Raw genomic sequence first — 23,430 nt, forward strand, 5'->3', positions numbered from 1 at the left:
AATATTAACAATAAGATGGGAAATATACATATTTAACACATACCACACATAATTATGCTTTTAAATATATTATGTACTACTATAAATCTGTAAAAAAATAAACCTCTCATAAAAATCTTATAAAAATAGGCACAGGATATGTATGTAGGAAATTGAAGTAGATTATAAAAACAATTTTAGGGCCATTGTATTCTAGGGATATTTGAAGTCAATCTCTCTGATTTATAGATGAGGAATCTAAAGTCCAGGGAGGCATATATAAAAGTTAAACTCTTTCACTCTCCATTAAGTACTTTAAACACTACAGGTTACTTATTTGACTATATGTCAAATATATATATACATGAATATATGTCAAATATATATTTGACAAATATATATGAATATATGACAAATATATTTGACATGTTTATGTCAAATGTCACAAAATATGAATCTTTTATATATAGATCTCATATGAGATAAATATATATAATATATAAATATATATATCTCAAATATATTTGACATATATTCATGTCAAATACATCACAAAATATGAATCTTTTATATATCGATCTCACATATATATGTAATATATATATCATATATATCTCACTGTGATCCTGTATAAAAATGCAATTATTTGCAACTGATAGGTTTTTAAAAATAGGTTAACATTATCTAAAAATAGATTAACTTTATTGAAATTGACACTATCTGCTCTGGATATATAAGGCTAGACATACTGGTTTAGAACTTAGGCTCTCAAGACTAACAGCTCCAACTGGAATCTTGCTTTCAAAACCTACTGAGCAACCTGAACAACTTACTGAAACTCTGTATGTCTCAGCTTCCTAATGTGTCATCCTAGTTCCTAAAGTTATTGTATTAACTTCTACTTAAAGGACTTATGACAAGCTGCGACATACAGTAAGTGCCCAATAATTGTTGGCTATTATTATTTTCATCATCATTAATAGGTGGGGGCACTTCTGGTGACCATAAACAGTTTTCCCTTTTGTTCATGGTTCCACTGTGGATTAGAAGCATGTCTTATCTCATTGTGCACCACAACAGAAATGAGCTGCATATAGAATTGATTTCTATAGAAAAATCTGTAACCTAGTTATCTTCATAATGTATCAAGCAACATGATGAATGAACCCCAGGTGTATATTATCAGTACAAGGTTGGAGAAAAGATTTAGGGTCCTTTAGGATAATGAAAATGAAATGTATTTATTTTAATATTTTATTTGAGGAAGAACTGACAGACTTAGTTCAAAATTTGATGCAAAAGTGAGGTGAGAGAACAAATGAGATAATCAGGGAGTACAAATCAGTTGATTTTATACTCAGATTGTATCTACACACCCTCCTATTTGTCCTGTTCGTATTTCTCACTGTAAGGCTACTTTCAACTTGACCTTACTGTTCTTTGAAAAGTCTTCTGGAAACACTACAAAAGCTGATAGATTTATCACAGGCTAGATTTGTAGCATTCTAATGTAGCCTGGAAATGAAATTGAGCTGGAAATCACCTATGCATACTAAGGCCAATGCCCGCCCATTCTGAAAGGATCGCTGGTGGCTTATCACAATTTCTAGACTCAATACTGAACTTAAATAGAAAATGATTCTCAGAAGCTAAAAGGCTTTCAGTTTTCAGGGTTTCCTTCGTTTGTCCTTTACGGTCCTGAACTCAATCAAATTGTCAGAGGGCTCCCTCCCATCACAAGGATGATGGAAATGGAAATTTGGATCTATTTATTTTTGAAAAGAAACAGCCATGGGTATGAAAACTTTGCTACTCAGCATTTTAGCAACATGCAATACACCAAAGCAATCAGAGTTTTCTTGCATGAAATACTTTTCTAAAAATACCAAACAGCATAAACTTTCTCCTGAGGTCAAATCCTTACTGTAATTGACACTTTTAGTGACATGCTTTCTGTCTATTTTTCCCTATAAATACTTTAAGTGACATTGATGAATTGGACTAAGAAGAAACCATAGGATCTTTTATGCTGAAGCGGTTTATTATTATAGTTTATTATTCATTCATTCCATTACAAAAAAACATATTGAGGATTTACAAATTATTCCTCTGAGTTTTCATACTGTATTTTTCTTCCATTTTTTTGGAGGGGATGCTGGTGGTTATTTTTTTAAACAACATTATTGAGATATAATTCATATATTATAAAAGCAGCCAATTTAAAGTGTATTGCTCTGGTTTTTCAAACATTCATGGAGTTGCACAACTATCAATAAAATTTAATTTTAGAATATTTTCTTCATGCCAAACCGAATGGCCCACGTATTAGAGCCACTCCCCATTCTCATCCCCTTCTCCAACCACCAGCTCAGAAAACAACAAATCTACCCTCCTTATCCAAAGATTTGCTTATTCTGGATAGCTCATGTAAATAGAATCATAAAATAAGTGGTCTTTTGTGACTGGATTCTTTCAAGTATGATCATATTTTCAAGGTTCATCTATGCTGTAGCAAGCATCAGTATTTCATTCCTTTTTATTGTTGAATAATATTCCATTGTATGGCTGCATTGTATTTTAAAAATCTATTCCTTGATATTTATGTTATTTCCTCGTTTATGCACAGGTTTTTATGTGAACATACTTTTTCATTTCTCTTGGGTATATGCCTGACAGTGGAATTGCAATGTTACATTGTAACTCATTGGTTAACATTGTGAGGAACTTCCCCATTGTTTTCTACGACAGAACATTCTACATTCTCAACAGCAGTGTATGAAAGTTTTATTTCTTTAAATTCTCATCAACACTCATTATTTTCCATCTCTGTAATTATAGCCGTCACAGTGGACATGAAATGGTATCTGTGGTTTTCATTTGAATCTCTGATGTTGGGAATCTTTTCATGTGTCTTTTTGCCATTTGTATATCTTCTGTAGGAAAATGTGTGTACAAATATTTTTCTCATTTGTCAATTGGGTTATCTATCTTTCATTATTGAGTTATCAAAGTTCTTATATATTGTGGATATGGGATCAGATATATGATTTGCAAATAATTTCTTCCATTCTGTGCAGTTTCTCAGTTTCTTAATGCTTCCCCTTGAAGCATACAAGTTTTAAATTTGATCAGGGCTGATTTATCTTTTGTCACTTGTGCATTCGGTGCCATATCCAAGAATGCTTTATCTAACCTAAGGTCAGAAAGATTTAACCATATTTTTTTTTTCTAGGAGTTTTATAATTTTAGCTTACATTTACATCTCTCACCAAGTTAGATTTAATTTTTGTATATGTCATAAGATAGGGGCCAAACCCATCATATTGCAATATGGGCATCCAGTTGACACAGAATCATTTGTTGAAATGAAAATTCTTCCCCACTGAATTGTTTTGTTGAAAATCAATTGATCAAAAATGTGATGATTCATTTCTGAACTCTCATTTCTGTTCTATGTGCTTATCCTTGTGCCAATACCCATACTGGTTTGATAACTGTAGCTTGATAACTGATAATTATGTTAAGTTTTTAAATTGAGAAGTATAAGCTCTCCAATTCTATTGTTTTTCTAAAGATAATTTTGGCTGTCTTCGGGATCCCTACATTTCCATGCAAGGAAATTTTCACTTCTATTCCAAAACCAGCCTATCACTTTCTGGGAACAATATAATGGCAACCTGGAGTTTAATATGGATTGCATTTAATCTGTAGATCAATTTGGAAAGTATTTTCATATAAACAACATTAAATATTCTAATCCATTAATGTGTGTTGTCTTTCCATTTATATCTATTTTAAAAATATTTTGTAGTTATCAGTGTACATTTTGTTTTCTTAAATGTATTTTGTCCCATTATTTTTGATGCCTTGTAGATGAAATTGCTTTAATTTCATTCTTGCATGTATTGTTGCTGTATCGATACAATTAATTTTTGCATATTAATCTTATGTCCTGCCACATTGCTGAATTCATTTATTAGTTTTACAGTTTTCAGTTAATTTCTTAGAATTATACATATATGAGATTATATAATTTGCAAATAGTTTTACTTCTTTTGTCTTATGCTTTTTATTTTATTTTTCTAATTGCACCACTTAAAACCTCCAGTACAAAGTTGAATAAACATGGCAAGAGTGAATACCCTTGTGTTTTTTCTGATCTTAGAGAGAAAACATCCAGTTTTTCTCCATTAAGAACAATGTCACATGTGCAGTTTCATGTATTCTCTTTATAAAGTGGAGGGGGTTTTTATGTATTCATACTGAATGAATATTTTTATCACTAAAGAGTATTAGATTTTGCCATATGTTGCAATTGAATCTATTGATATGAGCATTTTTGTCTTTTAGTCTAAAATACGCTGCAGTATATTGATTGATTTTCAGATGTTAATCCAACATTGCATTCCTGGGATAAATTACACTTGGCCATGGTGTATAATTATTTTTATTATCTTGTTGGTTTTGTTTGCTGGTATTTTGTTGAGGATTTGCATTTATATTTACAAGGGATATCAGTCTGAAGTTTTCTTGTGATATCCCTGCTTGTATTTTTGGTTTTGTTTTCAATCGGGGTAATACTGACCTTATAGAATATATTGGAAAATGTTCTGTCGTCTGCTAATTTTTGTAAGAATTTGTGAAGGACTGGTATTACCTTTTTAACAGTTTCATGAGATTAATCAGAGAAGCCTTTTGGGCCAGGGCCTTACTTCATGGATTACAAAATTTTCTAATTCAATCTCTTAATTTTTACAAGTCTCATTTTTCGTAGGTCTATTCAAGATTTTCAATTTCCTCTTGAGTTAATCTAGTTTATTATTTCTAGGATTTTGTGCATTTTTATCTAACTTATCTAATATTTGCCATGTAATATTTCCTTATAATTCTTTATTTATACAAATCTAGTATTAATGTCCCTTTTTTCATTCTTGATTATAATTTAAGTCTTTTTCTTCATTTTCTTGATCAACTAGCTAAAGATGTGTCATTTTTTGTTGATCTTTTCCGGGAATAACTTTTGGTTTCATTGGCTTTCTCTACTGATTATCAATATTTCTGCTGTAATATTTGTTATCTCCTCCTTTTTCCTGTTTTTGATTTAGTTTAGTCTTCTGATTTCTTGCAGTGGAAGGTTAGCATACTGATTTTTTTTTTCTTTTACACTGTAAGCATTTACAGGTATAAGTTTTCCTCTAAGCACTGTTTTAGTTGGATTCTATGCATTTTGGTATGTTGTGTTTTTGTTTTTATTCATTTCAAAATATTTTCTCATGTCTCTTTTGCTTTGTTTCATAGGCTCATTCTCTTTAGGAATGTTGTTTTATGACTAGAATATGATGTGTCCTGGATGATGTTCCATGTGTGCTTCAGAAGAATGTGTATTGTACAGTTGTTGGACTGAGTGTTCTGTAGATGTCTTTTAAGTCTAGTTAGTTTATAGTGTTAATGCTTTTTTTTTTTTTTTTTTGCTTCTCTTCTGTCTAGTTGGTATATCCATGATTGAAAGTGGGTTACTGAAGTCTAATTATTATTGTTTAATTGTCTGTTCCCCCATCTATTCTGTCAGTGTTTGCTTCATATATTTTAGGACCATGTTGCTAGGTACATATATACTTACAATTGCTGTATCTCCTTGATGAATTGATCTTATAGAATGACTTTTTGTCTTTAGTAACACATTTTGTCTTAAAGTCTAATTATACTAGATATTAATATATCCAGTGAAGCTTTGGTTTGGTACTGTTTGCATGGCATATCTTTCAATTCTTTTACTTTCAACCTATTTCTGTCTTTGAATCTAAAGGGTGTCTCTTGAAGACTGCTTTAGTTGGATCATGCATTTTTGTCCACTCTGCCAATCTTTGCCTTTTGAGTATTTAAACAACTTTATAGAATTTACATCTGACAGTTTGCTATTTGTATTCTATATATGCCTTGTGTCTTTTTTGTGCCTTCATTTCTCAATTACTGCCTTTTTGATGTTAAACAGATACTTCCTAGTGTACTATTTTCACTGTTTCATTGTTTCTTATATTTTTTGAGTTATCTTCTAGGTGATTTTCCTGGTGCTTAGTTAGCTCATAACTTTAAACAATCCAGTTCAAGTTACTACTAACTTAATGTCAAAGGTATACAAATCTTTGCTCCAATATGCTCTTATTTCTCTCTCCTTCTTTAAACTGTGATTGTCCTACAAACTGTATCTTCCCATTATAAACCTATCAATGGTGTTTTACAATTATTGCTTTATGCAATTATTTTTATAAAACAGATAGGATAAGGAAAGGGTTATTGATATAATTTGGTTCTGTATCACCACCCAAATCTCACTTTGAATTGTAATTTGCACTGTTGGAGGTGGGGCTTGGTGGGAGGTAATTGTATCATGGGAGTGGTTTCTAATGGTTTAGCACCATCCCCCTAGTGCTACCTCATGATAGAGTTCTCATGAGATCTGGTTATTTAAAAGTGGACAGCATCTCTCCTCCACTGTCTCTTCCTCTTGTTCCAGCCATGTATGATGTGCCTGCTTCCTCTTCACCTTCTGCCATGATTGTACGTTTCCTCCCTGGCCATGTACAGCCTGTGGAACTGTGAGCCAATTAAACTGCTTTTCTTTATAAATTACCCAGTCGCAGGTAATTCTTTATAGCAATGTGAGAACAAACTAATACCGTAATAAATATTTTTATGCTGTTTTATATTTACTTATATAGTATACTTTACTAGTGCTCTTTATTAATTCATGTGGTTTCAAGTGTCCTTTCAGCCTGAATGATTCTTTTCAAAAACCTTTTTGGTAGAGCAGATCTTCTAGCAATAATCTCCATTCCTCTTTTTAAAAATCCTGGGAATGTCTTAATTTTATATGCATTTATGAAGGAGAGTTTAGCTGAATTCTCAACAGTATTTTTATTTCAACACTTTGGACATACTACCCACTGTCTTCTGACATCCATAGTTTTTCATGAGAAGTCAGCTGTTAATCTTATTGAAGATCCCAGATAATTGATGTAAATTTTCTCTTAATATTTTCAAGGAAAAAAAAAATAAAGTCTCTGAATTACATCATTTGACTCTGACCATTCTAGCTGTGGACTTTCTGAATTTGTTCTATGTGGAGTTTATTGATCTTGGATGTGTAGATTAATATGTTATAAATTTTGAAATTTTCCAGTCTTTTTGCCAATATGTCTGTCTCATCTCCTCTGAGACTTCTGTTTATTTTGGTACACTTAATGGCGTCCCATAATTCTCTGAGTTTCTGCTCATTTTCTTTTTTCATTTCCCATACTGCTTCAAAGATTGGATTATCTCTATTGACCTATCTTCAAGTTTGTCAATTCACTCTTTTGCCAACACAAATCTAGTGTTGAGACACTCATATTTTTGTTATTGGTCTTTTTAAGTTCACAATTTATATCTGTGTTTTTAAAGCAAATATAAATTTGATATACTTTATCAATATTATCTTTTTGGTGAGATGTAAACATTTCTATTTAGTTCTTTTATATATATAATTTCTATTTTTATTTTTAAAAATACATTTTTTGAAAAATATGGAACGCCTTGCAAATTTGTGTTGCATCCTTTTACAGGGGCCATGCTACTCTTCTCTGTATCATTCCTATGTTAGTATAAGTGATCACTGATTTTTTTATTTTGTAAGGCATTGTCTTTACATTTCTTGAGTGCCTTACACATGGTCTTGTTAATTCTTTGAACTTATCTACAATAACTTATTTAAGACATTGTCTTCTAAGATCAAAATCTGGGACTCCTCAGGGACATTTTCTGTTGGCTGTACATGTGCCATGCTTTCCTGTTTCTTTGCATGTTTCATTTTTTAAAATTGAAAATATTATATATTGTAGCCATTCTGGTATCAGTCCTCAACCCTCAAGATTTGTTGTTCTTTCTTAGATTTTTAAAATTTTTATTGTTGCTGTTTTTCTTGCTTCTGCTTGTTTAGTGACCTTCCTGAACTAATCCTGTAGATTCTGTATTCCTTTCAGTGTGCAGTCACTAAGCACTATAGTATACAGGTTGAGTAGTCCTAATACAAAAAATCTGAAATCTGAAATGCTCCTAAGTCTGAAACTTTTTGAGTGTGTTGACATTATGCAAAAAGAAAATGCTGATTGGAGTATTTCAGATTTCTGGATTGGAAATGAACTGGTATAGATAGTGCAAATATTTAGAAATCCTTCCAAATTCAAAATCCAAAACACTTTTTGTCCCAAGCATTTCAGATACGAGATACACAACCTGTCTCTCTCTCTCTATCTCATATGTACACACACACACACACACACACACACACACACACACATTTTCTTGTTTTTAAGTTTGCCTTTCTAGGGGTCACATCTAGGTCAGTATAATTTAGTGGTCAGCCAATGGTCCATCAGAAGATTTTCTTAAATGCCTTTCTTGTGTAACTACCAGCTTTCAAAGGGTGATAAAGCACATCCAAACTTCAGGCAGTTTTCAACACTTCTTTAACTTTTACTTCTTGCTTCTGCAGAGTTCTGCTCATTCACATCTGCAAGGTCAGTCAAATGTAAATGACTAATACGTCTTTTCCCATGTCTTCCCTGGACTTAGGCATAACCTTTCAGTTAGATCCCCATGAAATGTGTTGCAGCATTTCAGAGATTTTCTGTGGTCAACTGATTCTCTGGGATTTTTTAAATCCCTACCCAACTTGTTTTCTCCAACTCAACCACAACCTTCAGTAGCTGTGATGTTGCCAGGAAATTGCTATTGTTTTGGTAATGCCATGGGGTTGGGGCCCCTCTTTTCCATACTGAGCAGAGCTCTGAATCAAATTAATTGGCCACAGCACCCAGGGAATAGAGGTTTTACAGGAGCTGTGATTTCTGAGAAAACATTAACTGTTCTGTGGGAATAGTGCTTTTTAAATTTTTATTTTTTATTATAGTTTAAGTTCTAGGGCACATGTGCACACAACATGCAGGTTTGTTACATAGGTATACACGTGCCATGTGGGTTTGCTGCACCCATTAACTTGTCAGTTACATTAGGTATTTCTCCTAATGCTATCCCTCCCCACTCCCCCCACTCCACAACAGGCCCACATATGTGATGTTTCCCGCCCTATGTCCAAGTGTTCTCATTGTTCAGTTCCCACCTACGAGTGAGAACATGAGGTGTTTGGTTTTCTGTCCTTGTGACAGTTTGCTGAGAATGATGGTTTCCAGCTTCATTCATGTCCTTGCAAAGGGCATGAACTCATCCTTTTTCATGGCTGCATAGTATTCCATGGTGTATATGTGCCACATTTTCTTAATCCAGTCTATCATTGATGGACATTTGGGTTGCTTCTAAGTTTTTGCTATTGTGATTAGTGCCACAATAAACATATGTGTGCATGTGTCTTTATAGTAGCATGATTTATAATCCTTTGGGTATATACCCAGTAATGGGACCGCTGGGTCAGGTCAAATGGTACTTCTAGTTCTAGATCCTTGAGGAATTGCCATACTGTCTTCCACAATGGTTGAACTAGTTAACACTCCCACCAACAGTGTAAAAACATTCCTATTTCTCCATATCCTCTCCAGCACCTATTGTTTCCTGACTTTTTAATGATCGCCTTTCTAACTGGTGTGAGATGGTATCTCATAATAGTGCTTTTTTTAACAGAGCTTGAAAGAGGTCTGACCTCTTTGGAGCTCTGACTTTTGGCTGCCACATTACTGATCTGGTGAGAGAGGGGATATTGGACTAGCCCCAAGTAAAAAATGTCATAGATCATGCTCCCTTACAGAGGTTCAGTAGCTTCTCTTGGATAGATGTTCAGTTGGCTCTGTGGCTTTAATTTTCAAAGTGATGAAATGGTTGATTTTAGTTGTTTTGCCCACATTGTCATAGTTTTAGTGGAAAAGCAAGTTTACAGAGGTCCTTACTCCCCCATTCTAGAAGTCTATTTGCATTATTATTTTTTTTTAAGAAAAAGGAAGTACAAAGTACCTTTACTTTCTCAAAGTACTCTTTACTTTCTCATCTCTCTTAGCTTCTCTTCTACTTGTTCATTACCTATCCTATTTATATCTGCATTTTCAAGTAAAATTTTTATTTGTCATGCTCCTTCCATTTTAAAGTTTCTTAGTACCCCCCCTCTTCCAGGTAAAATATGCATTTGTAAAGGTAAAAGGGATATGAATATTATTGCATAGTTTTTATTTATATGCTCGAATTTCACATGTAAGTTTTAGTTGATTTCTATTATTACTTTTTGTTATTGCTTTTCTCAATGTTCTCATCTTTCAAATGTGACTTCCTTCTATATTTAGTTTACGAAAAATAATTAAATTCCATGAGATTATTCCCTTGCTAGTCTTAGTAATTCTGAATTCCAGATGGAATAAGAGTTACATCTATTACATTTTAACAAATATATTTATATACATTCTCTAATATGAGATAGGATATCTCAATTTTATTGCAGTAAATTTATGGCAATAAATTTACATTTATATCCTTTATTTACATTATATCCTTTGCATAAAATCAGTTGGTGAATCATGGCTTAAAAATACATCTTCAATTAGTTATGCAGCAATAATGTCCCCAATATGTATTATCATTTACAATTATAATTTGCTAGATGATACAGATGAGATGTAGCAGTGAGTAACATAATTGCCTTTTTAATGCTGTAGTAGGTATGCTGTGGCCATTAATTATCAACTTGACTAATTATTATTAGTGGCAATTAATCTTTGCTCTAATAATTATTGCTGATGAATATACATGTTTTGCCCCCATTACCTTTTACCATGACATGAAGATGATAGAAGTGATTACTAAACTACAGACTGTCTAAAACAGAGTTAAATAATTTGATATAGTAAAGGTGTCCTTGAGCTCAGATAAATTTTCATTAAGCCATGGAACTCCAAAAGGCATTTGACCTAATGACATTTTTCAGATATTAAGATTATCTCGTTTCCCACCCTCCCTCGCAGATTTGTTTCTTTGTATTTCATATATGATGGTGCAAAGCTTCTGGGCTGCCTTAAATAGAGGAGTTATTAAGAAGTGTGCTTCTGTAAATGAGAGGGTATATGTAATCTTAGCATTGAGAAAAAGGAGTAGAAAAAGGTTATACAATGCTGACTCTTAAAAGTTCTTCATAGTAGTTACCAAATTTCATGCAGATGTTCTTCAACTTACGAGCTCAAGTTGAAATATTTCAATATCTCAATATCTCAAGTTGAAAAGACATGTAATACACCTAACCCACCAAATGTCATAGTTTAGCCTAGTGTACCTTAAAAGTATGCAGATCACTTATATTAGCCTACAGTGAGGAAAACTAATCTAACACAGCATATTTTACAATAACATATTGAACATCTCATGTAATTTATTAAGTACTGTCCTGAAAGTGAAAAACAGAATGCTTGAATGGATACTCCAAGTACACTTTCAACTGAATGCATATAGCTTTTGTAACATCATAAAGTTAAAAAATTGTAAGTTGAAACATTGTAAGTCATGGATCATCTGTGTTTACAAATGCCTGTGACCAATAAAACATTTATAAGAAGAAGGGTAGAACTTGTATTTTTTGTGTTCCCAGCAAAAGAATAATGCCTGGTACCCAGTAGATACTCAAGAAATATTTGCAGAATGCATAATTAAATAGTGAGGTGAGCTAAATATCCTGTAACAATGAGAAGCTGATGTAAGCCAATCATTGGGTAATTATTAATTTTCATCAAAGAGATCATTCAATAAGCTTCCACAAAAATAACCTCTATTCTAACATTTACCATTCAAATACACTCCAATAAATATATTGACACTGATTAAATGAGAAAAAAATAAATGTGAGACTCTTGATACTGATTTTGAACAAAATTTGCTGCATCTTGGAGCAATAGAGGCTCACACTTGCTATGAGTATATCAGAAACATTGTCATCAGAACAAATCTAAATGAACTCCTATTTTAAGAAGTCTAAACCAGTCCAGTTTATGCAGAAATGTATTACATAGCAATTATATTAAATGATTGGTCTAAAGTATTTTTAAAAGCAGATATTTGTGTCATTTTATGCAATTATTTTGGGGGAATATTTAAAATATATTTTATGGTTCAAAATGGGTTTCCAGTATTTTAATCTTAATATATGATGTTGTAACTGTGGGAAACAGGGTTTAACTTGAGGTTTACTGATTTATGACTACCATCCAAGAAATAATAAAATAATTAGATAATATATTGGTTTCTTTGAAAGAGAAAGTATGGGTGGAGAATGGTATATTCACACAAACAATACAGGAGGAATACATAGGCAGTGGTTTGTCTAAACAAAGAATGGTTGTAGTCACCTGTACGTTTTCTTATGATCAATATGAACCTGGGAAATGTCACTACTTAAACTAAATATAGAATAAGGTGATGGAAAGCCCTATGGTTAAGAGGAGGAATTCCGAGGCCAGGAGACCCTGGGTTGGAGGTTCATCTCTCTATTTAGTATGAATTTTCACACAAGTTATTCAATTATTCTGAACCTAGTTTCATAATCTTTGAAACATGGTTATGAAAATAAGATCGTGTCCTGGTATCATGGGAATTTCATGTAGGTAATGCTTTTATTATGGTTATATAATAGTAGCTGTATCAAAAGGTTGTTGAGAGGATTAAGTACAGGAAAATTATTTAGTGTACTTAGCAACATCTAAATAAATACTATGTATTATTTTTATTATTGCTATTACAAAATATGTGCAATTCAAATACTACAGAAATGTTTTTAAATTACATGTAAATACAGATATAACTTTTAGACAAAACTATTTTCAAAATCAATAAGATATTTATTGAATAATTGGTCTCAAACTATCAGTAAGCCTGCAGAATAACATTTTTTTTTGTTTTCTGAAATACTCTCTTTAAGCCTAATTGATATTCTGTCCTCTAATGTGAGGAAGTACATAAGCAGAAGGATGGTTCATAGCCAGTCACTTTACTCCTCCAGGTCATTCTGGAGAGAATTGTAATGTGGATTTCACATTGCATCACTGGTATGGGTGGCTTATTTTGTCTTTCTGTAAATAGACTCATGCTGGAAACTTATTCCAATTGTTATGTCCTTCAACATTTGACCAAGCATACCTTCTCAGATTGGTCTAAACTCTATAGTGGTGACAAAATAAAAATATTTTATAATCTAGTACAGCCCACTCAGAAATCATGCTCTTCTTTTTATCTCTACTGAATAAAACCTCATGACTTGGCAAGTATTAAAGATTTATCTATTTATTAGCATTTTACTCACAAGGATAAAACTATTGAAATATTACAACTCATTTTCAACAATGTCCTTGGGATGGAAAGCAGATATATTTTTTGTCACATTACATTTTCAGACCATGTAGGTCACTGTCATAAAGCAGTCACTAGAAAAGTTAAATGAAACTGCATTATGCAATAGATTTTTTCATATTTTAGATACATATACATTTATATAATACTTGATGGTAAATTTTTATGGTAGGGCTAAGGACTCTGTGGAGAGATTTCTAAGCTCTTAAGAAGGTAAACAATTTTCGGAATGGAAAGAATTGTGTTTTTCATTGAATGGTGGCAAAATTTTTATGTCTACCTTTATTAAGAAAATATTTATTTATTTTGGTTAACAATTAAGTGAAAAATATGGTAGAGGGTCTTGCCATTCCATTTTCTGTGTCTGACTCTGGAATGCATTATGTTTAGAATAGAATGATTGTGGGGGGTAAGGGGTTAGGATGTCAGTGTATCAGATAGGGAAAAATATCAGTTTTTCATCCCAGTTGGCTCTAGAATATTTGCTAGCAGTCCTCAATTGCTATTGTGAGGAGTGTATTAGGTGCTAGTGTGGATTTTAGCATGGTGGTTAAGACCGTAGGATTGGAATTGGCCAAGATTGGATCGTATCAAAGTTCCATTACTTAATAATCTTTTTCCTTAGTTAGCTTACCTGTAAAAAGGGTGTAACAATAGTGTGTTACTGGATGGTTGTATGGGAAAAAAAGGGATCATTTAACACAACACCTAGGAAATATAAGCACTTATAAAAATAAAAGCTATTATTTCCCCTCACGTTACAACATTCCTTCAATAAACTGTATGATTCTCTAAAAATTAATTTATCTATTTCTCTTTAAAATTTATTTTTCAGGCTACAACATTCCTTCAATAAACTGTATGATTCTCTAAAAATTAATTTATCTATTTCTCTTTAAAATTTATTTTTCAGGCTGGGCCACTTATTGCCTAGAAGAGTAAATTATGTGAGCATAGTTCCCACTCCTGAATTAATCCTTTTTATTTATTATATGTTAGATATGGTGGGCTTCTTTTCTTAATTCATGATTAAGTCATTCAGTCAGTCAGTTCACACTGAACACACCCTCTGTGCCAGTTGTTTCTTTATGCCAGTAGAAGCTGGGATAAAAAAACATAAGAGTTAAATAGGTACCCTGGCCTCAAAGAGCTTGCAGTTTAGTAATAAAGATAGACCTGCTAACAGGCAACTGCCTTTCCATATGATTAGTGCTCTACGGGGGGAGTCCATGGTGCCACAGGAGCCTATAGTTGGTGTTGGAGACGTGATGTTTAAACACAGACCTGAAGGTTGAGTAGTAGCAAGCCAATCAAAATGTGAGGAGGAAAATAATCCACCCAGAAGAAATAGAATGTGCAAAAACCTGTAATGAAGAGTGAACATGGTATATTCAAGAATCTGAAATAAGGTATTTTTGGTTTTGATAAGAGTGCAGAGGGAAATTTCAAAGGTAACAAGCAATTAGGCAGGAGAAATAAACAAAGGCAAGATCATGAATGGATTTTTACAACACTTTGATTAACTTTTCTTTTATTAAAAAAAAGAAGCCACTGAAAGATAACAAGTAGGGTAAGAAATGATGGCTACTTGTTTAGGAAATATAACTTGGGGGCAGAGGAAACTAAGGGACAGAGGTCAAAACCAAAGACAAGAGAATAACGTAGGAGGCTACTGTAGTAGTTGAGGTAGAAAAGCATGGATGTATAGGCTAAACTAATGCCAGAAAGACTTGCAAGAAGCAAATGGGCTGGCTAGATGTCTAGAAAGTTTACTCATCAAAACTTTGCAAAAATTTGGATGATATCTGTGGTAGCAATATTAACAGTTAATACTTGTATGGAACTTACTATGTTCCCATACTCATCTAAGTGTTTTGCTTATATTAAAAGCCATTTAATACTCCCAGAAAATGTCTCAGTTAGATAGTATTATAATTTCCATTTTAGATGAGCAAACTGAGCAAGATTACATTTAAGTAACTTGTCCAAATTCACATAGCTAGTGGGTGGGAAAGCCAGGGTTTCAACCCAGGTATTCTGGCTCTCAAATGCAAGCTATTTAGTATGAGGCTACTCTGCTGATCCAAATGACAGTTACTGATTTAGTATTCGTATTCAAAGCACTGTGTCAAGTGCACTACAGTCATTAGTTTGTTTAAATGGTGGCAAATTGGTGAAGGTGAGGGAAGACACAATTAGGTTTCTTGCTTAGTTACAAAGATAGGGATCCCAGCAGACGAGCACAAGTTGAAAATGATTAATTGAATTTTAGTCAAGCTTATTTTGGGATGCCTCTGAGTCATCCAAACAGAGGTGTCCAGTAGGCAGTTGAATGTACGTGACTAAAAGACTAGAGAGCTATTTGTCCTGGAGATAAAAACTTCTGAATTCACCAGCATATGGATGTTAGCTAGAGACATATAAATGTTCAGACAGAGAATATTACAGAAAAGGAGGCTTGGAGAAGGACACAGGAAAAAGATCAACTTCAGTGTCAGGACAGAGAAAGATGACTAGAAAGCAGGATAAGGAATGGTTAAAGAGTTGGGGGAAAATTAGGAAATGTGAAGTTACTCAAGTCAAGATAAGAAAACTTTTCAAGAATGACAGAGTGGCCAAATCAACAATGTAAAATACTACAAAATGTCTAAGAAACTTAAGGCCTGAAAAATGCCTATTTGATATAATAATATAGAAGTCATTGGTGATCTTAGTATAGGAAGTTTTAGTTGGTTAGTGGAGGCAGAAGACAGATTTCAGCGAGTTAAGAAGTGATTGCAAGATGAGGAAGTGGTGATAGAAAATCTAGACAATGGATTCAAGGACCTAAACTGTAATTTGTAAAGAAGAGTTAGGCGGTAATTGAATGGTGGGTGAGTACATGTGAAGAGAATTTATAGATTGGTAGAACAGTAAATAGTCCAGAAATAAAGCCACACTTGTATAGTCAATTGATTGTGCCAACAAAATTCAATGGGGAAAAGTAGCTTATTCAAGAAATGATATTGAACAAACTGGGCAAATGTGTGAAAATAAATCTTGATTCCTGATTTAGACCACATGTAGAAATTAACTAGAGATGGAATATAGATCTGAAGAACAATTAAAGGATAAAGAGTCTAGAAAAAACATGATTTGGCGTAGGAAAATATTTACTCAACAGGTCACAAACTAATAGTTAGAAAAGAAAAATATAGTATATAACTTAATTAAAGTTCATGTGTTCTGCTCATCAAGACACTTAACTGAATGGGCAGTCTAGCAGAAAATATATGCAAAATATATACATATTCATTATAAAGAACTTATATCAAGAATATATAATTACAAAACTCAATAAAATGACAACCCAAGAAAATGGGTAAAATTTTGAACAGACACTTTACACAAGAAAATATATAAATGGCCAACATACAAAACATTAGTCAAAATCATTAGTCATGAGAGAAATGCAAATTTAAACCATGAGATAATTCTTCATACACAGTAAAATGACTAAATTTAAACAGATTGATGATAACAAATGTTGAGGATACAAAGTAACCAAAAATCACACAAATTGCTAGTGGGTATATAAAATTCTCCATCATTGTAGAAAAAATTTGTCAATTGCTTACAAAAATAAAAACATGCACCTAGCCGTTGGCTGAGTAATTTCACTTGTATGCATTTACCTAAAAGACATGAAAAGACTTGTATAAGAATGTTAATAGTAGCTTTATTTATAATAGCTTGAATTTGGAAATAATCTGAATTTCCCTCAACATATGACTAAATAAAAGTACTATATTCACACAACGTAATAATTTTCAGCAAAATAATAAAAATATACAAAAGAAAAATTGATAGCCACAAAAATATGTATAAATCTCAGAGCCATCATGCTGTGCTAAAGAAGCCAGGCATAAAAGTGTATCTATGTGTGATTTTATTGATACGAAATTCTATATTAGGTTTAGCTAACTGATATTTTTGTAAAAATCAGAAAGTGGGTTGTCTTTGGGGTGGCAAGAATACCTGGAAAACGGGAATGAGTAACTTTTCTGGCTAAAGGGAATGTTCTATATCTCCAAGTGTGAATTATAATAAGTGGATGCATACAATTGAACTCATGAAATTGTACACTTTTGATTTACACACACTTTCTTGTATATAAATTTTAATTTAAAAATGCCCTTAATATTGAATCCCAGTTTACTTTTTGCAGTAATAGAAGATGACAGTTCTGAAACTCCTTTCTATGTATTCCAGGCTTGAACAAATGAGTAAATAGATTGAGGAATATGGAGATAAGGTCTTCCATTATGGAGGAGAGGAGATATTAATAAGGAATAAGAGCAGATTATAATGTTATATATATAGTGGTATATGGAATTAGAGATTTATGAACTCAGTTTTAAATATATATAAATGTAGATATGAACATATGTAAATTTGATACATAAATGTAATACTTATATGTAACTATGTATATAAATATTCATATTTTCCTGGCTCTGTTTGCTGAAAGGCCTGAGAAATCATGACGCAGCAGTAGCTATGAGTCCACTTAGTACCTGGATCTTGGTTTCTAAATATTACCATTCATCAAAAAGTACCAGGACCTCTTAAAGAAAAGCCTGCTTCCAAAGCTGGGGCAGGGAAAAGTACAAGATGAGCTAGGAATATCTCATTGTAGGAGGAAAAAAAAGAAAATTCTTAAAGAATGACATGAATACTCAAAAGGACACAAGATTTAACTTCAGAGGAATTTCTTAGGCAAATCCAGGAAAATTTGACACCGAAAATGATGACAGAAATTGATTATAGCCCATTGAATAAAGTAAAAATCTATAAGTTGATATTAGTATATATGAATGCATGCATGAGTCACTGAACAGTAAATTAATAAATTTAAAAAGGGAAAACCTTTATTTATAGAATATCAACTAATAAAAGGAAAAGAGAAGACTTCCCACAAAATTCTAAAAGAGCAATTGATCTCACATAAAACGAGGAACACCACTTACATCCTATGAGTGAGAAAGAGAAAAGACTATGCAGATATGGGAATGTTTTATATTTGTAGGTGAGAAAGAAAAATATTTGATTTTTCTTTTTGGTGGTGATGGTGTTTTCTCTCTGTCAAGTATGATGTCTGAAATGGCTGTCCAGAAAATGGGCTTGATATCAAATTAGAAAATATGGAAGGACCTTGAGGAGCCTATTGATATTGGAAATAAAGAATTTATAATGGTCCAAACTGGCAATCAGGGTTACTCTTTCATTTTAATTTTATCAGCATTCGGTTCTATCCCTACCTATAAAATTGTATGGTGAGGAATAAATGTCATTTTTCTTTGAAAACTCATTTATAGAACATTCTTCTCACTTTATGGTTTCACATGCTTATAAACTGTAATTTTCTCTTAGCAATATCCAAGTGAGACAGAGCTAAAAGTAGGGCCAGCATTAACTCCTTGCTGAATCTAAAATTAAATAGCTTTTACTCCTTCGCTTTGGAGGGCAGAAGTCCCTTCTTTTGTTAATTAAAATTTTTATTGAGGTAACCGTAGAGTCACATGCAATTCTAAGAAATAATATAGAAAGATCTCCTGTGTACTTTACCCAGCTTTAGTCAATAGTAACATTTTGTACAACTATAGTATAATATCAGAGACAGGATGATGACATTAATATAATCTACCAATCTTACTCATTTCCATCATTTTACATGTACTCATTCATGTTCGTGTATGTGTATTTACTTTGACACAATGTTATTAGATATATAGGTCTGTTTATGCACTAACACAGTTCAGGTACTGAAGGTTTCCAACTCCTCAAGTATGTCTTGCATTGTTCTTTTACGACCATTTTTATTCCTCTCCCACTGACCATACCTTCCATTTGTAACCCCTAGTTGCCACCAATCTATCCTCAATCTTCTAAAATTGTTATTTCAAATGTTTTATAAATGGAATTGTACAATATGTGTAACTTTTTGAGGTTGTTTTTTAAATTTAATTCAATTCCCTGAGGATTCATTCAAGTTATATGAATCAAAAGTTTGCTCCTTTTTAACACAAAGTATATTCTATGGTATGTATGTACCAGAATTTATCTTTTGAAGGACAATTTGAACTGATTCCGGTTTTGGGCTTCTACAAATAAAGCTGCCATGAACATCCATGCACAAGTTTTAGCAAAAACAATTTTCATTCCACTGGAAAAATGACCAATAATAAATTTGCTGAGTATTAGCATATTAGCTAGGGCTGCATAGCAAAATAACAAAGACTGGATGGCTTAAACAACAGAAATTTATTTTCTCACAGTTCTGGAGGACAGAAATCCAAGATCATGGTACTAGCAGGGTTGGATTCTTCTGAGGCCTCTCTCTTTCAGTTGCAGATGATCACCCTTTTGCTTTGTCTGCATGAGGCCTTTTTCCTGTGCATACAAACCCCTGGTGTCTCTTATAAGGAGGCCAGTCATCTTGGATTAGGGCCCCACCCATATGAGCTCATTTAACCTTAATTGCCTCTTTTGAGGACCTGTCTCCAAATACAGTCACAGTGGGGGTTAGAACGTCAATATATGAATTTTGGGGGGCATATAACTCCACCTATAACATATAATTATGGGGTGTTACTTTTATAAGAAACTGCCAAACTATTTTCCAGTGTGTCTATGCAATTTTGCATTCTCACTAGTATTCTACAAGTGATTCAGTTTCTCTGCATCCAAACATCCTTGGTATTATCACTATTTTTAATTTTACCTAATTTGCAATCTCAAGTTGTATTTTACTAATGGGAAATATGTCTATGCTTAACATCTTCTCATGTGTTTATTTATCATCTGTGTATCATCTTCAGTAAAATGTCTGTTCACTTCATTTGCCTATTTTCTAATTGGGTTGTTGAATTTTTATTGCTCAGTTTTTAGGGTTCTTTATACATTTGAGATACCAGGACTTTGTTGAATAAGTACTTTCCAAATATTTTCTCCTAGTCTGTAGCTTGTCTTTTGATCCTTTTAATAGGGTTTTTTTTTTTTTTTTTTTTTTCTGTACAAAGAAAAAGTATTTAATTTTAATGTGGTCTAATTTGTCATTTTTTTCCTTGTATAGGTTTTGGAATCAATTTAAAAACTCTTTGCTGAGAGCTAGATTCCAATGATTTTCTATTTTTTCTAAAAGTTTCATAGTTTTATATTTTACATTCAAGTCCATAATCTATTTTGAGTTAATTATTTTCATATGGTATAAGATTAGGTCAAAGCTTAATTTTTGCCTATTGATATTGAATTGCTCCAGTGCCATTTGTTGCAAAGGCTATTTTTTTTTTTTTTTTCTGAATTGAATTACTTTGTATCTTTGTCAACATTCAGTTGGTATATCTGTGTGGGTCTATTTCTGAGCTCCACATTTTGTTTCATTGGTCTATTACTGAAGCCCTCAATCATACTACATATCTTGATTCTTGGAGCTATGTAGCAAGCTTTCCATTTCAGGTACAGTAATCTTTCCCACTTTATTTTTCTTGGTCTAGATTGTTTTAGTTATTCTAGAGCCTGTGGCTTTCCACATAATTTAAAAAATAAGCTCATCTCTATCTACAAAACTTCTTCCTGATTTTTTTTACAGGAATTACATTAAACTTACAGATCAGAGAGAATTCATATTTTTACTGTGATGAATCATCCAATGCTGAGCACAGTATGTCTGTCAATTTAGATTTTTAAAATTTATTTCATAACAATTTTGTAATTTTCAACATATTTAATGTACATATTTTGATAAGTGTATACCTAATTCATTTTTTTGAGTAGCTGTCAATGTTATTGTGTTTTTAATTTTGTTGTATCTTCATTGTCAGTATGTGACTTTTTTGTGTGTGTTGATCTTATATCTTACCTCCTTGATGAACTCATTTATTAGTGCTAGTACTACATTTTTACATTCCTTGCTATTTTCCACATATTTAAGGAAGTCATCAGTAAATACAGATAGTTTTATTTCTTTGTTTCTGATCTCTATGACTTTTTTCTCTTTATTGCAGTGGCTAGATTCCTTGGTATTTTCTATATATTTTAGGGTCTGTGGTATTTTTAGTATATTCCATACATCTAATCATCTGTAAATAGATATAGTTTTATTTGTTTCCAATCTGTTTTATTTTTCTCTCTATTGCAGTGGCTAGATTCCTTGGTATGTTCAATGCATTGTAGGTTTCCTTTGCATTTTTACAATCCTTGTTATTTTCGATGCATACGAGCAAGTCATCTGTAAATAGAGACAGTTCTAATTTTGTTGTTTCTAATCTGTGTATTTTTATTTATTGTAGTGGCTAGAATTTCCAGCAACATATTGAATAAGAGTGGTGAGAGCAGACATTCTTGCTTTGCACCCTATCTTAGGGAGAAAGCATCTAACCTTTCACCATTGGATGTGATGTCATCTGTAGATATTTTGCAAATGGCTTTTATTAAACTCAAGTAATTCTCATCTATTTCTAACTTGCTGAGAGTGTTTCATTATGCATAGCTGTTGGATTTTCTCAAATGCTTTTCTACATCAAATGATATATGTTTTTCCTTCATTAGCTTATTGATATGATGAATTACATTGATTTTTTAAAGTTGTAACAGCCTGGCACAAGGGGAAAATAAACACTTGGTATGTAATTCTTTTTATACATGAATGGATTAAATTTGCTAATATTTTGTTTCAGATTTTTGTACTTACATTGATGAGAGATGTTGGTCTGTGTATTTCCCTGTTTTTGTTGTCCTTTCTGGTTTTGCCATCAGGGTAATATTTGCTCATGAAATGAGTTGGAAAACATTCTCTACCACTCTATGCTCTTGAAGAGATTATACACAATCAGTTTTAATTCATTTTGGATATTTGGTATAATTCTGCACTAAACGCATCTAGTCCTGAAGATTTCTTTAGTAGGAACTTTTAAATGACCAGTTTTAAATTACTTTAACAATTATACACCTATCAACATTATGCACTTCATTTTTGTTGAATTGTAATAGTTGATAGTTTTGAAGGAATTATTCCATTATTTTTAAATTGTTAAATTTATGAGCAAAAGTCATTTGTAATATTTCTTCATTATGGCTTTAATGGCTATAGGATCTGTAGTAATATCTCTTATTTCATTCTTGATTTTGATGATTTGTGTCTTTTTTTGTATATGTTGCTAGAGATTTATCAATTTAACTGATTTTTAGAAACCCTCAGCTTTTTCCTAATGATTTTCTCTGTTTTTTTCTATTTTCAATTTCACTGATTTTTGTTCTTTATTTCCTTCATGTCTTTGGGTGTTTTCTTTCTCTAGTTTCTTAAGGTAGAAAATTAAATGATTGATTTGAGATCTTTCCTCATTCTAATATAAACCTTTTGAGCTATAAATTTTCCTCTATGCAATGCATTAGCTACACCTCACATATTTTGGTAGGCTGTGTTTTTGTTTTCACTTACCTGCATATATTTTTAATATCCATGGACACTCTTTATTCATGTATTATTTAGAAGTGATTTTTCATGTGTCTAAAGATTTTCCTGTTTTCCTTTTTCTATTGTTTTCTAATTTCATTCCATTATAGTCAGAGAATATACTATGCATGATTAAGCTTTAAAATTCTTTAAATTTGTTGAAGTTTATTTTATGTTCCAGGGTATGGTCTGTCTTGGTAACTTTTCCATGGGTGCATGAAAAAATATGTATTGTGCTATTGTTAGGTGACATGTTTTGTATTTGTGAATTAGATCCTGACTGATGTTGTTCAGATCTTCTATTTTGTCACTGTAAATAGCAATTTCATCTGTTGCTGAGAGGAAGATGTAGAAGTCCTTGACCATAATTGTGAATTTGTTTCTCCCTTCAGTTATATCAGCTTGTACTTCCTGTGTTTTCAGGCTCTGTTGTTTGATGCATGCACTGTTAGAATCACTATGTCTTTCTAAAGATAACGATCATTATTTATCTCTAATAATGTTCTTTGCTCTAAATTCTACTTTATCAAATACTAACATAGCCATTACTGTTTTTCTTTGATTAATGTTTGCATCATATATATTTTTCTATC

Source organism: Mandrillus leucophaeus, unplaced genomic scaffold (genome assembly GCF_000951045.1).
Source record: "Mandrillus leucophaeus isolate KB7577 unplaced genomic scaffold, Mleu.le_1.0 Scaffold447, whole genome shotgun sequence".
NCBI classification, from domain to species: Eukaryota; Metazoa; Chordata; class Mammalia; order Primates; family Cercopithecidae; genus Mandrillus; species Mandrillus leucophaeus.